Source organism: Antechinus flavipes, chromosome 4 (assembly GCF_016432865.1).
Source record: "Antechinus flavipes isolate AdamAnt ecotype Samford, QLD, Australia chromosome 4, AdamAnt_v2, whole genome shotgun sequence".
Taxonomy (NCBI): Eukaryota; Metazoa; Chordata; class Mammalia; order Dasyuromorphia; family Dasyuridae; genus Antechinus; species Antechinus flavipes.
Window position 1 is genome coordinate 309,165,166 of NC_067401.1, and position 16,882 is coordinate 309,182,047.

At 34.1% G+C, this 16,882-nt stretch overlaps 1 pseudogene; it reads left to right on the forward strand.

Moving 5' to 3' along the window:
- The first annotated feature begins 7,580 nt into the window (after window positions 1-7,580).
- On the forward strand, window positions 7,581-7,696 carry LOC127563716 (uncharacterized; annotated as a pseudogene).
- The last annotated feature ends 9,186 nt before the right edge of the window (window positions 7,697-16,882 follow it).

The following is a 16,882-nucleotide window of genomic DNA, read 5'->3' on the forward strand; positions in this document are numbered from 1 at the left end:
TATTGGATGTAGGAAGGTAATAATTATAGGGGAAGCCTCAATGGGCAGCTGGTTATGATTTTAATTGCTGCTAAATACAAGACTAAAAACTTTGCAGAAGAAAAAAAAATCTCTAAATCAAAGTCAATTCCCCTTTTATTTCTGACTTCTAAAGTAGAGTAAATTCCAAGACTTTCAGATCAAGCTGTCTCCTTTGTGTTAACCCACCAACAATCTGAGGTTATGGGTGTGGGTTTGTATTTTGGCCAATCAGAATGGCCATCTTCATTAGTTTGAATGAGAGCAGTTCAGCACCTTTTGAAAGTCTGGAGCCTCATGGGGCTATTTTAGATTACTGATACTCTCATAGAAACTTTGGCAGCTATGGAAGGGACTATTCATCTTACTGGTTGTTAAAGTCACTTTTATCTCAACTATGAATCTCTGCTCAGGAGACAGAAAGAGTCTCAGGAAAAGAGGACTCCCTTATAATAGAATCAGATAACTTCCAGAAATCAAAAGGCTATATAAATGACCATGATGCTCAATCACTAAACAGAGTTTACAGGGGTTTCAGATAGTCCTCCAGCTCTCCCTTTTTTCCTCTCTCTCTCCTTTCTGTTTTCCCTATCTTCTTCCCTCCCTCCTTTATTTTCTCCTCCCCGATTTTTCTTCCCCAAAAAAGTTAATCCTTAGACAATCAGGCAAATGACAAAAACTACTTTGTGAGTAGTTTGACCAGCAACCACAAGATCTGCTGGTTTCCCTCCAATTGTCAAATGACAACAGGATCCCATTTGGGCTGTTGCACAAGACATTCTTCATATGTGTGTGTTTCACTCTCAAGTAGGGTTTCCTTCATTTATCTTCTCACAGACAACCAATAAGCTGGTAGGTATCATTCCCAGATCTCCATCTCAAAAGTATAGCCTGAGAGGGAAGCAATGCAAACAATAACAAAGACAGTGAACTTTATACTCTTGTTAAATTGAGGGGAAAATCTAGGTTCCCCAAAACAGAATGCTGACAATAGTTTTTACTGTCTGTCCAAGTGGGACACTTGGTGTATAACAGTCACGTAGATCTAAATCTGTAAGGCACAGTATGGAAAAGCCCTGGAGGGATTCTCATTAACAGGTATCCACATTCATTGGCATTCCTCTTTATTCTTCAACAGGATTTTTTTTTTCCATCACAGAACTGACATGTACTAGAAAGAAGTAAATGGGGAAGCAATTTTGTAAGGTGGGCTTAATCAGAGACCCATCTGATAGGTAGGGTGGGGCTGAATAACAGCCTGGAAAGTTACTTTAGTATAACATACTTCCCATGAGAGAAAGGTCTTCCTCAGATTCATGGTTTACTTTTCCACACTTTCCCACCATGCCTGGCATTATATCTGCCCTTCTTCCCTGACTACTATATTGGCAATCATCTATTTTTTCATTTTGATCTGGAGTTTCTTTTGGTTCCTTATTTCTAGACTACCCTATTCTATATGGCTCTCATATCTATCTCTTCCTTGTACTGTCTATGTATGTGCATGCATGTGTGAAATTAGTAAATTAATAAAACCCACTTAATTGCTTAATTAATAAAAACTGTATTGTTTAATGAATTAAAATACTCCCAAATATGTAGGCTTCCATGCCAAAGTTTCAAAAGTACATAACATAAAGATTTAGTAAAAGAAATGTAAGTGAATGTAAGGAAGTAAATCTGCATATAGACAGTGTTTTGTGCAATTGGTCATTTAAAAAATAATTTCTAATGTTAATTACTTATAGCAATCTTTTTTGTCCACTTTTTTGAAGAGGACCAGTGACATTGTGGGTGATGCCTTGATCAATGAATTGGATTTAAATAAGGCAGAATTGCACAAAGTCATCAGTTTCGCTCTCTCTTCCTGAGTCACTGAAGCCAAGTGGTAGGACTAAAGTAGGGACTATTGATGATGAACCAGGATGCAATGTAGTTCATTTACACACACAAAAAAATTTCATTTTCTTTTGGAGTGACCTATAGGTATAGTGCTATCTTGCTAGATAGATTTTGAGAATGAATCTCCTGCATAAGAAGGCTGTTGTGCTAAAAGACAAAAATCAAAGAATTTCTTATATAAGAGGAAAAGCATTGATTTATATGCTATGGCTTAGTGGCAATATTTCTACTAAACTGTCTTATGTTCCTAGAACCAAACTAACTCCACAGGTAAATTTATTTGCATTGAAAACAGTTGAAAGTAAAGAGGGTGAGCCTGAAGTCATATAATAAAGATAATTAAGTTTAGCTTTGATTTTTTTTTTCCCTGTATCTTTCTTTTGCCTCAGTAATGATCCTTATTTCACACCCTGTCACTTGAGGAATCTAAAGGGTTCCTTATCTCCAACTCCTTTTATCAAGCAGAAAAGATTCTGATAACAGTTATTTATATTTGCTGATTGATTAAGCAGAATATCCACTCAATGCTTGATGTTAACATTTGATATCAATAATTGAATTCCAGTGAATAAAATCTTCACTTCTGTAATATACTTTGTCTTCTGTATTATTCATTTCTCTGATGTTTCTGACAACCAAGTTCATTTTTGAAATTCACCTTCTTTATTAATAGGCCTTTTAAATATACATATATGTATATGTATTCACATTCAGAGAATCATAAAATCACTTTGCATAGATTTATTTTATGAATTATATCATTTTACAGTGATTTTAAAGTTAGCATCTATTGAGTACATAAAAGTCAATTAAATGCTATTAAAGGGCATTGACCAAGGAGGATAGATGTTGCGTGAAACTACTGGTTCTGCTAATGGACACTGGGGACATTTGCTTTAATATCCTTTAAATCTTCTCAGCTTAAGTTTTTCTTAGTTGCTTATTTTCATAAATTGACTTATTAGTCTTCAAGTGTTGTATTTTTGTTCTTTAAAATAATAGTTCTCTCTGGGAGAGAGCAGGTTTCTCGGGGAAGTTTTCTGCAGGCAGCCTTAGTTTCAGTTGAAAGTAATAATCACCCCAAAATGCAGCCAGCTGGTAAAAATGCAAACGCTTATTTTCTCCTTCCAAAATAGCCTGGTTAGTTGAGAGGCCTATCTCTCTGCTTGGTTCCAAGAGCTCCCTCTGAATGTTTCCAAATCCAAAGGTTTGTCCTTCAGCCTCCAACCAGCACAAAGGTGAATCTGTCTCGTCTCTGAGAGAGGGCTTGTGGGCTTCCTCCCAGAGTGCTCCTCTCCAACCCCAGTCAATGTTCCGAAATAACTCTCTTCCTAGAGAGGGCTTCTGGCTGAACTCACTTGATGCTCCCCTCTCAATCTAATTCAGCTGAACTTTCTTGACTGGGCCTCTGTCCACTTCTTATATTTGAGAGAGTGGGATTATGGATTTTTTCCCATAGTGCTCTCTGGCCCTAAGAGCTTCAAAGGAGGTGTGAATTCGGATATCTCATACTAAACCCTGAAATCTCCCAAATGTGTGAACTCCAATGAGTACTTAAATACTTCTTGCTTATATGAGCTCTCTAAAGGTGTGAACACAAGCATTGTTTCTATTAGTTCTCCTTAGTACCTTGTTTCAGATTTTGGCCCCAAACATTTCCTTGTAAGATCAGATCAATAATCTATCAACTCTATAGATAGCAGTTTGTAAAGATTCCAACATTCAAGCAGTCAATAATCATTCATTAAGCACCTGTTATCAGCCAGGCACTGTGTTTAACAGTGGGGTTAACAAAAAGAAAAAGGGAAAAGGAGATCTGTGCTCCTAAGGAATCACAAAATATTTAGGAAGACAACACACAAACAACTATGTACACATAAAATTATAGACTAGATAAGATGGAAATAATCAGCAGAAAAAAGACATTAGAATTAAGGAGGATTGAGAAAAAACTTCCCATAAATAATGGATTTTTAGGTGGCACTAAAGACAATATTTTATGATGTGAAGATCAAATGAGAGATGATGGAATACTTCAAATACAAAAATATTTAATAATTACTATGATTTCTAATCTAAAATTTTAAAAATCATAGAATCATTGGTTTTAGGTTAAAAGGAGTTTTATCTATTATCTAATCAAATTGTTCATGCTTCAAACAAGAAAATTCAAACCAGAAAAAATTAGATAACTTGCCTAAGCTCAACCAGGTAATAAGTGACTTGCAATGAACAGATTGAATAAGTGACTGAATTATACTTTTCCCCAGAGGTAAAAGGGATTCACAAATCAAAGTTTCAACTAGAAAATGGGTAGCAGGAAGAGTGGAAATAATATGAAGATGAGTAGGAAAGAAGGAAGGAAGGAAAGAAAGAAGGAAAGAAGGAAGGGAGGAGAGAAAGGAGGAGAGAAGAAAAAAGGAAGGAAAGAGGGAAGGAAGGAAGGAAGAGAGGAAAGATGAAAGGAAGGGAGAAAAGGAGGAAATGGAAAGAAAGGAAGAAATAAAGAAGGAAAAAAAAGTGGGAATAAACAGTAGATTGTGGCAATTTTAAAAGACTAGACCATGTCAGTAAATGTAACTCCCTTTCCCAGCAATATTGAAGTTAATTTAATACTCCATATGGTTAGCTTAATCCTAGGTAATGCTTACAATATCTCTTACATATAAATTAAGTTTTCTTGTGCTATAATGTATATTTCTTTTCTTTTCCTTTTTCTCTTTCTTTCTTTCTTTCTTTCTTAGGCAATTGGGGTTAATTGACTTGCCCCAGGGTCATGCAATCAGGAAGTGTTAAGTGTCTGAGTTCACATTTGAATTCAGGTCCTCCTGACTTGAGGGCTAGTGCTCTATCCACTGCATCACCTAGCTGCCCCTATAATGTCTATTTCTAACAAAATAAATGCATCTTCTGTTTCTGAAGGAAATTTAATGAAAATATTTCACATAGGCAGCCCTCCTTGTAGTGTCCAGAAACTGGAAACTGAGTGGATGCCCATCAATTGGAGAATGGTTGAATAAATTGTGGTATATGAATATTATGGAATACTATTGTTCTGTAAGAAATGACCAGCAGGATGATTTCAGAAAGGCCTGGAGAGACTTACATGAACTGACACTGAGTGAAATGAGCAGGACCAGAAGATCATTATATACTTCAACAGCAATACTATATGATGATCAATTCTGATGGAGTTGGTCCTCTTCAACAATGAGATGAACTAAATCAGTTCCAATAGAGCAATAATGAACTGAACCAGCTACTCACAGCGAAAGAACTCTGGGAGATGACTATGAACCCCTACATAGAATTCCCAATCCCTCTATTTTTGTCTGCCTGCATTTTTGATTTCCTTCACAGGCTAGTTGTACACTATTTCAAAGTCCAACTTTTTTTATACAGCAAAATAACTGTTTGGACATGTATACATATATTGTATTTAACTTATACTTTAACATATTTAACATGTATTGGTCAACCTGTCATCTAGGGGAAGGAGGGGAAAAGTTGGAACAAAAGGATTTGCAACTGTCAATGCTGAAAAATTACTATGCATATATCTTGTAAATAAAAAGCCATAATAAAAAAAAGAAAATATTTCACATAGTCACATAGCCATGAGAAGAACAATTTATTGTAAATTCTCATAGATAACTTATAGATATAGATAAAGCTCAATGTAGGTAAAGTCAACATTATTATTATTATTGCTGTGAATTCTTATGCACAACTCCCTGTAACATCCTGAGTAACTCGCTGGTTCTTTTTAATGGAATTATATCAATATATAAATGTGTTTAATGCCATAAAATAGTTTTTTTATGTCCAAATTTTATGTCCAAAGTTGACACTCAATCATGTTTCAGTGTTAATTAAAAAAAAAAATTCTTAGAAATATCTTAGCAAGAAATGTCATTGAAGTTAATGAATAGAAATGAAAAAATAATCCAAGTTACAAAATAGCTTTCTGTAATACACTTTTTAATCTCTTCATGAAAATAGAAAATTAATTCATCTAAATTTTTCATCACATTCTTTAAAATATTTCTAAGATACCTAGATAACTAAATAATTTCTAAGGCTATATAATTTCTGTAGTTTAACCATTCAGTCATGTCCAGCTCTTTATGACCCTGTGGAAGATGCTCTCCATGAGGTTTTCTTGTCAAAGATACTGGGATGGTTTGTCATTTCCTTCTCCAGTGGATTAAGGCAAATAGAAATGAAGTAGCATGCTATTAAGTATTGAGGCTGAACTTGAACTCAGTTCAAGTGCTCTATCCAATGAGCCATCTAACTGCCTCAGAATCTTTACGGTTACTTGTTTTGATTTTGTTATATTATAGAAATTAACGTGCTTCCAAAAATATGAATTTCTTTTAATCATAAGGTGAAAAATTGTGAAGAAAAGGTTAATTTTTGCAATCTGATATAAAAAGCCCTGTTTGATGAACTGGCAGTATCATTTAAAATTAAAATATACTACTTACTAAAGAAATATTGCATATTCAACACAAATAGAATGTTCTCTAAGTCCCTTTTCTCCCCACCCCCAATTAATGGAGATGGATATATCTAAGCTCCTTAAAGGCAAGGAATATTTCTTTTTGTCTTTGTATCCTAAGCATACAGAATAGTTTCTGCTCCACAGTAGATACCTAATAAATATTTATTGATTGATTAATTTATGTACTGTTATATGAAGCCTTCCACATTCTTTCAATTGGTCTAATTAGTAATGAATAACTCACAATTGAAAAATAGTTTTTGAATATTAGAGGCAAAAACTATGGTACTATAAAAATAGTTTTCTTTTTGTTTTGGAAAGAGCTAATTGACCTGTCCAGAAAATGAACTCATATTTTTGACTTCATGAGAACTGTCCTCCAACCAACTAAGCCAAACATTCATAATTTACAGTAAGATATCTGAAAATTAGACTACCTAGAAAGGCTCAGTGTCAAAAATTCTATTTCTGTTGGAACAATGGACACTACTACAAATACTAATGAAGGAGCATTATTTACTTTAACTTCTTAACTTCTTTTTCCAACTTCAATACCCTAGAGTTTTCCTTGTCTACTAAGCCATTCTTCTGTTGCCCTTGGCCTTTTCCCTCTAAACCTACTCTAGGGAACAATTCACTGGACAATGGAAAAACTGTTTCTTGGCTGCCAGCCTCTTCAGGTGGTTGGCCTCCAACCTGTGCTCTGGGGAAGGGTTCCTAGGAATGATCTTGTTTGATCTTTCTCCCAAGCAGCTGGTCCTTTCCTGCTGTCCATTCTTGTGGGAGTTCAGAGAAAACAAATACTAAAGAAGCCTGTACAACAAAACACTCTATCAGGTGGAGAAATTGGCAGATAGCATCAATGAAAAAGCATGATTGTTTCCCTATGAGTGTCTTAAGCATACTCTGAGTTCATGGGCATCCCTTGAATTTGCTCATTGAAACCATTCCTCTCTTCATGGTCAAAGTACCCATTTCATCACAGTAGCTAATCATCCAAAATCAATTTCAGTGTAGTTCAATCAATTTCATCACAGTAGCTAATCACTCAGTCTGTTGAAGACTTCAGGGTAATTGGGCCAACAAGATGATAGACTAGACACTTTCCTCCATCTCCTCTCATCTTAATTTTTTTTAAAAGAATTACACACATAGCTTTGCGCAGTGGCAGTATCGTAGCCAATGAGGTTTAACCGAGGCGCGATTATTGCTAATTGAAAACTAAAAGAATTACACACTAGACATAGAGCAATTACAATTGAATCCAAAAGTAAAAAAAAAAAATAGGTAAAACCTTTATGAACAATATTAAGAAAATGTTAACTTTTAAAATGGTCATTTAAGATTTTCCCCACAACAGCCTACATGTTACTGGTAACATGAACAGGCAAAGTGAGAAAAGATTACCTAAGGATTTTGTCTGAGAACAACATTGAGAGTTCCCCCTTCTGCAGAGACTACCAGTATTTTTTTTTAAATAACTTTTTTATTGACAGAACCCATGCCAGGATAATTTTTTACATTATCTATTGCACTCACTTCTGTTCTGACTTTTCCCCTCCCTCCTTCCACTCCCTCCCCCAGATGGCAAGCAGTCCTATATATGTTAAATATGTCACACTATATCCTAGATAAAATATATGTGTGCAGAACCGAACAGTTCTCTTGTTGCACAGGGAGAATTGGAATCAGAAGGTAGAAATAACCCAGGAAGAAAAACAAAAATGCAAACAGTTTACATTCACTTCCCAGTGTTCTTTCTTTGGGTGTAGCTGCTTCTGTCCATCATTGATCAATTGGAACTGAGTTAGATCTCTTTGTCAAAGAAATCCACTTCCATCAGAATATATCCTCATACAGTATTGTTGTTGAAGTATATAATGATCTCCTGGTTCTGCTCATTTCACTTAGCATCAGTTCATGTAAGTCTCTCCAAGCCTCTCTGTATTCATCCTGCTGGTCATTTCTTACAGAACAATAATATTCCATAACATTTGTATACCACAATTTACCCAACCATTCTCCAATTGATGGGCATCCATTAATTTTCCAGTTTCTAGCCACTACAAACAGGGCTGCCACAAACATTTTGGCACATACAGGTCCCTTTCCCTTCTTTAGTATCTCTTTGGGGTATAAGCCCAGTAGTATCACTGCTGGATCAAAGGGTATGCAGTGTTTGATAACTTTTTGAGCATAATTCCAGATTGTGCTCCAGAATGATTGGATTCGTTCACAACTCCACCAACAAGACATCAGTGTCCCAGTTTTCCCACATCCCCTCCAACATTCATCATTATTTTTTCCTGTCATCTTAGCCAATCTGATAGGTGTGTGGTGGTATCTCAGAGTTATCTTAATCTGCATTTCTGACTACCAGTATTTCTTACCCATGACACTTCCCACTAGCAATGATCAGTAGACACTGATTAAATCCAGTAATGTTGTTGTTTAGGTTTGGGGGAAAGTATGATATTTTTTGCCCATAGTAGTTCAAGGATTAGAAACCTTATGACAAGTTGGCAGTCTATCTAAAACATCTTCCATTCCCAATAGCACAGTACAAAAGGTCACAAATATTGATTCAACTAAGGAAGAGAAAGGAAAAGAGCTTTGAAGTAGCCCAGCCTTTTAGGATGTACTCACATGCAAAAAGGTAAGAGTCAAAAAATGAACAATGAGAAAATTTAAGTAAGGAAGGCTAAAAAGGAAGGCTAAAAAATAAAGGCAAGAAAAATAAAATTCAGTAAAAATAGAACACAGGCACATAAGTGAACAAAATAGATCTTAAAACTTAGAAAAAAGATAACTCCTTAGGCCTTGGTATAATTACAAAATTCTCTTAAATATTAATAAGCAAAGAAAAGTGAATCAATGCTTAATGTAACAACAATAAGTAAACACAAATGGTTTAAAAGATAAATGGAATTCATAAGAGAAGGAAGTAGGAATAAATATACTTTTTGCTTCCACATTCATTTTTTTAAAGCTTTTTGTTTTCAAACTATATGCATAGATAGCTTTCAACAATTATTATATTTTAGAATGTATAACTATTAAGCCAGAAATAAAAATTTGAATAGCAGATTAGCTTTCATGATAGAGAGTTTCTTCAATTAGTGAGAATAACAGATTTTTTTTTTTTAATTTAGAATTACTGAAATGGAGAAACATTTAGTAGAAGATAGATGCAAAAAGACATAATGGGTTTTGTTAAGACTGGCACAAACTTTTATTTTATTTTAGCTTTTTATTTTCAAAATATATGCATAGATAGTTTTCAACATTCCCCCTTGAAAAATCTTGTGTTCCAAATATTTTCTCCCTCCCTTTTCCCATCCCCTCCCTTAGACAGCAAATAATCCAATATATGTTAAACATGAACAATTCTTCTCTATATATTTACACAATTATCATGCTGCACAAGAAAAAATCAGATAAAAAAGGAAAAAATGAAAAAGAAAACAAAAAGCAAGCAAACAATAACACAAACGATAGAAACACTATGTTGTGATCCATATTCACTTCCCACATTCTTCTTTCTCAGTGCAGATAGCTCTCTCCCTCACAAATTTATTAGAATTGGCCTGAATCACCCCATTGTTGAAAAGAGCCATGTCCATCAGAGTTGATCAAAAAAGATATAATATTAAAAGAACACATGTCTATACAATCCAAGGGCATTAATTTTGAAAACAAAATTTCAGAGACAACCTAAAAATCAGGAGTATTCCCAAAGAATATGACAAAAAAATTTTAAAATGCCATAATTCAATAAGTAATATGAGGAAACTTCAGAACTTCTGAAACAGAAACCAAGGTAACAAATGAGCAAAGTCAACAAATAACCCAGGAGCAAGGCGGGGAAACTGTACTTCCAATTCCAAATCTTATAGTGTTTAAACTTAGCAATTCTAACTATAATCAACTTATCTGCCAGCATCCAGGGAAAACATCTATAAATATAGAGGAAATTAAATCATAATTGCATGATTATTTCACATCCACCACAGTGTCTAAAAGGGAAGAGAATGGTAAAATCAAGAATGTGCCAATCACTTAAATGGTATAGAAAACTCCTATGTGAGAAAAATCCCTTGACCAAGGCAGGGCACTACCTTCTTTGCTAATTATATGCTTAAAAAATTGCTTAGAGCTCTGAAAGATCTAAAAGATCTTGGTCATGCAGCCATTCAATAACAGACATATGACTTAAACCCAGATCTTCCTGTCTTAGAGGCCAAACTTCTATCATGTTTCACTTTTTCTATGACAACAACAATAACAACAACAACAATAACTCTGGGTACAACCCGATAAAACTTGAGCTAAATTACCACAGTAAAAAATATTCATTCAATAAAAGGAAGATGTGTAAGTCATTCTTGTTCCTCTATCATCTACCCAAATGAGTATTTATTCAACGACAAAATGAGTATTATTCAATGACAAAAAAAAATGCAATCATCAACAAAATACACAAAAAAGTAACAGTAAATAAGTACAATTATCAAGGAATGTCAAATAATAAAATAAAATATCAGTGTTGATCAGTAATTTTTAAAGGAATTAAATAAAGAGAATGATTAACCTAGAGCATTTAAAAATATTCATAATAGCACTTTTGGTTATTGGGGGGAAAGGAAGCAGAATAGATGCCTATCACTTAGGAACTTAGAAACAAAATATTGTGAAAAGTATATGTAATGCAATACTATTGTAGTATACAAAATAATAAATACAATGAACATAGAGAGGCAAAACACACTTACTTAAACTGATAAAATATTTAAAAATAGAAAAATAACATTCATGACTACTATAAAATAAATGGAAAAAATAATAATAAAACAATGGAAAGTGAATGTTGTGAAATTATAACGATAAATCCAAAGAAGTTTTGTAAGAAAATACAACCCCCACTTCTTGGCTGAGGTAGGAGACCATGATTGTGGAACACTGCATAAAATATAGACATTTTTGATGTGATGGCTAGCTTTGTTGATTTTTTTCCCTTTATTTTTAGGGATGGCTCTCAAAAAGGACATAAGGAATGAGTGGAAGAGGAAATAGATTGCTGTAAAAATCAAAGATATTGATAAAACTTATTTTGGCAAAAGTTATTAGAAAAATATCTTTGTCTTTCATATAGTAGAATAAGGAAAATCAATATCATCCATAAAATATTAGGCATCTCCTACAACTTCCATGTTTCATGTGTTTCTTAAAACACATTAACAATACTCCTTAACTGGTGTTTGCAATATATATATTTAAAATAGGTAAAGAAAATCAGCAAATGGAAATCTAAACCACTTTTGGCAGGAAGGAGAGAATGAATATTCCTGATATTGTTATTAAATTCACATCTTAATTTTTCTTTGTATTCAATCGACAAGAAGGTAAAATAATTATTTTACCCAATTGGTGTGTACAGGTTCAGTCTATTTTTGTTACATATAAAAATTAAAGCAGATGACTGGAAAAAAGAGAAATTAAAGACATGAGAAACAGCTGAATAAACTTTCAATAGTCTGAGGGGGAAAAAGAAGTAAGTTTATTTTTTAACCTCCGTTACATTCTTTATATGCATTGGGGATTTAATTGGGCTGAGCTGCATTTTCTATTTTATAGAAAGTGCTTTGATCATTTATTTTTTTAAATAAAAAAACGCAATTATCACTTAAAGACATGGAGCTAAACTATCATTTTACCATGACAATACTACCTTTAAATTGTTATTTTAAAAAATACTTCTTCCCTAAAGTCTTCTGCTGCTTTATTGTGGCACAGAACTAACCCTGGGTAGTCTGAGGCTATATCAAAGAAGAATAAACTATAGCTAGTTTTTCTAACTGGAAAACACAATACCTGATACATATTAGTCATGTAATAAATGCTTGTTGCTGTATTAAAAGACTTTGAATATAGGTCTAGGTATGAACCAACTGGGGCTTTATCATTTGAAGACTATTCTAGCCAATAATGATAGTTGCATTTCATTCAGATAATACTTGGAAGTTTTAAAATCAGTTAATAGTATAAATATTTTTTATCTATCATAAATAGGGTAATGAGTTTAGAGCTATATTACATGGTTGGCAAGTAGAAAAAACAAATTAACCCTTGATCCCAATTGAAAGAGAAACAGAGACAGAGAGACATAGAAACACACAGAGGGAGACAGATAAATACATACAGACAGACAGACAGACAATGAGAGGGGAGGAGAGAAGGAGAGAATAGCCAACAGTGAAATCTAAACTTCATCTGGGGATGAGATAGTTAAAGAGTAGAACCATGATGAGTGACTGCAGAAAGTATCTTCTATCTCATTATCTTCTTAAGTTTTTAGAGCTTATCAAACAGAAGTTTGGAAATTAGGTGATGAATATTTTTGGTTAAAGCAACTCATGAAGACCAATAGCTAAAATATACATGTGTTTGTGTGTGTGTGGATGTGTGTGTGTGTGTGGATGTCTGTCTGTCTGTCTGTGCATTGAGATTATGCAGGGATTGAGGTTTGTTACAATTGAGGGTTATTAATATATATGAAATCCTTGTTCTTTGGAAGCATTGAAATAAATATTTGACTATCTCTAAATTTTTTTTTTCTACCAGACAATTCAGACCACTCTCCCATTTAAGTTGGGAAGAAAGACATACTAGGATGCTGAAAGGCTACTGCTGAATAGACCTGCCTGATGAGACTGGAACCATGGAGTGGAAAGAACTACTATATTATGATGTTTTTCTACAATAGAAAGACTGCATGGTTAGCATTTCTGGTAGTAGCTCTGCCATAATTTCAGTTAATTTTTATAACATTCAAAGGTGTGATATTTTTGTCATTTGGACACAGAATAAGGACAAGAAATTCTTTATTAAGACTCAGTGTTTCAATCACACAAGTTTTAAGATATAAATTCCTTTCATTTTGGCAAAATATTAGAGCTATCACTTATTAAAAGTTATTAACATTGCCCAATAGCACTGACTTTTGTTCAAGTTGCTTTTGGCCCAACATCATATTGTCTTCCATGTATTTTTTATTATTCATACATATAATTTTCTTCTAAACTAAAACTCAACATTTCTTATCTCTTTTGTCAAAGATAGACATCAAATTCTTCAGTATCACTTTAAGACAGGCTACTCAAAAATGACTAGTTGATCTTAATATAACTTTGAATATTTTTAAGTATGCCAGCATGCAAACCCTAAGCGTCTATGGATTTTAATTAATCTTTCGTATTACCATGAAAGAGAACTATCTTTCCCTTTGTCACTATCTCTGTCAGAAAATCCTAAATATGAACATCCATATTCACATAAAATACAAGTGAGGGATAAATAAAAAGTACCTTATAAATTATCTAATCCCTGATTTTGTATTTTGGAATATTGAGGCTGCACAAAGATTAAGTGCCTTGACCAAAGTCACACAGCTAGTCCATGGTAACATAGGTCTTCTGATTCTAAATCCAATATGCTTTCTAGGCAATTTAGTATTTCATTGAATAGATTACTGACCTTGTAGAGAGGTGAACTCTAAGTTCAAATCCTCTCACAGAAACTGAGTAGCAAATCACTTAACCTCTCTGTTTCACTTTCTTCAACTGTAAAAAGAGAGTAATTATGGTATCTTTTTAATTTTGCTACATAATAAAATATGCATAAGATAATAAAATGTGCATAAAGCACCTTGCATATGTTAATGTATAAATGTTGTGTGTTGTTATTTTCTTTCCGCCATCTTACACTATCTCCTATTGTAATTATTTACTTTACAATAACATTTTTCACTTTAAAAAGTTATTTGCCATAGGTTTCATTTTAAATATCAAATTCCCTCAGTATATTTCAAATGGAATTCAATCTCCCCTATATATTTTAAGATTTTTTTTTTCATTTTTAAGAAACACATTTCAGAAACACTATCAGAAACACATTTATTAAAGCACATTGTAGCTATAGTCTTATTCTTTCAACAATCGAGCACTTCAAAAAATATTCAATTTATATAGATTCAGTTACAAAGTGTTCCTTAAAGAAATGAAGAACTTAAAGAGCCATAAGAATATTCAGTGATCATGGTTGGGGCAGGCCAATCTAATAAAAATGATAATGAAACCAATGTCAATTATACTACAAAAAGTGTACTGTACAGAGCTAAAATAATAATAACAAAAAAATATTAAAAGAACAAAAGACCTAAGAAGAAAAAATCCCAGGAAAGTAGGACCAAAGTATAATAGTCTTCTCTAAAATATAATGTTTTCTGGGAGCAGGTTTCTTGGGGGGCTTCTGGAGGCAGCTTTAATTTCAGTTCAGTAATCACTCCAAATGCAACCAAGAGTTAAAGTCCAAAATCCTTTATTGTCTCCTTCAAAGTCTTTTCTCTTTTTCTGGGACCCTGTGAACTTTCTTAGAGGCTTATCTCTCTCCTTGGTTGTGAGAGCTCCTGCCACTAGTCCTTTGCCTCTGCCTGTTTCTGCCTCTAGCTCCCTCTGAATGTCGCCAAATCCAAACATTTGTACTTCAGCCTCCAGCCACCACAAAGGGGGAATGAATCTGCCTCACCCTCTGAGAGCTTCTAGTGCACTTGTCCTTTCTGGCCCTGAGAGCTTCTAGCTTATATATCCCACACTAAGTATACACCAATCATTATATCACTAGCAAACCATTATTTGTTGTAGGATTAAATCAATGCTAAACTAGATTTAACCACTGTCTCCTCAATTCCACTTACTTAGCACCTTGTAAGTATACTAACACCAAAGAAGAAATAGTACCTATTGACCCTAAATTTTATGATAAAACAGCAATTGTAATGTTCTCTTTTCTAAAATATAATTGTTCTCCATGAGCAGGTTTCTTGGGGAGCTTCTGGGGGCAGCCTTCATTTCAGTTCAGTGTAATTATCACCTCAAATACAGGCAGGAGTTAAAATCCAAATCCTTTAATGTCTCCTTCAAAATAGCCCAGTTAGTTTTCTTAGAAGCCTATCTCTCTCCCTGGTTCCAAGAGCTCTTGCTGCTAGTCTTTTGCCTCTGCCAGCTTCAGCCTCTCGCTCTCTCCAAATCCCAAACCTCCAGCCCACACAAAGGTAATATATATGGAATGAATTGAGGCTTCCTCCCAGAGTGGGGTTGTGGGTTAGTGGGCTTGTCCTTCCTGCCTTGTGAATCTCCTGAACTCCTCTCTGACTTGTGAATCTTCCGGACTTGTGAATCTCCCGAAGTCAATCCTAGTTGAGGTTCCTAGCTTATATACATTCTCCAAAGGTATGAACTCCAATGTGTGAATCAATTACATAAGCATTGTTTCTATCAACTCTAGTGACTTAACATCTTGTTTCAAGTTCTGGCCCATAACATCTTCAGCTTTCTTTTGATTTAGAACATAAGTGGTTATGACCTCCCTGACTTTTCAAGGTATATTTTAATCATTCTGGCATGGAGCTCTAGAAAGCACAGTACATTTTTTTCACCCCAACTTGGGGGTCTAGAAAGCAGAACACAACAGAAAGTGAAAAAAATATGCTTCAGCCTGAATTCATAGTTTATCATTTTTATCTCTGCGTGTGGGTGCAAAAAAGAAGGTGATCAAACCTTCCCTAACTGCTCAAAAAAGAAGTGAAAACACTATAAAAAGGAGATGGTCACACCCTCCCCGACTTCTCAGGAAGGAAGATGAAAACACCAAAGGAAATGGGAAATCAAATCAGATTAGTGGGTTTCTGAAAGGGCTCATTTGAAACAAGTATACATAAATCCATCAATATGGGAGGTATTACACCTAATTACATGAGCACATAACAATATAACACAGGCTAGAAGTGATGTAACAAATAACGTGAATCAACATAAAAAATTTTACATGTCCATAAGTCCTAGAAATAGTCCAAAAGGAATTCATTGTCCATTAGTTCATGTACCAGGAATCCAATAATTCCTGCAATTTTTGAAGTCCTGCAACAGTCTCATCTTGTGTTAGAGAATCCAATGATTCCTGCTGGTTTTCAGGTCCTGCAACAGTCTTATTTTCAGCCATGCTCTTTTTTTTTTTTTTTTTTGCTGTGATCTATCCACCCTATTTTCTTTTCTTTTCTTTCTTTCTTTCTTTCTTTCTTTCTTTCTTTCTTTCTTTCTTTCTTTCTTTCTTTCTTTCTTTCTTTCTTTCTTTCTTTCTTTCTTTTTCTTTCTTTCTTTCTTTCTTTCTTTCTTTCTTTCTTTCTTTCTTTCTTTCTTTCTTTCTTTCTTTCTTCTTTCTTTCTTTCTTTCTTTCTTTCTTTCTTTCTTTCTTTCTTTCTTTTTTATAACTTTTTTATTGACAGAACCCATGCCAGGGTAATTTTTCTTACAACATTATCCCTTGCACTCACTTCTGTTCTGATTTTTCCCTTCCCTCCCTCCACCCCTCTCCCTCGGATGGCAAGCAGTCCTATACATG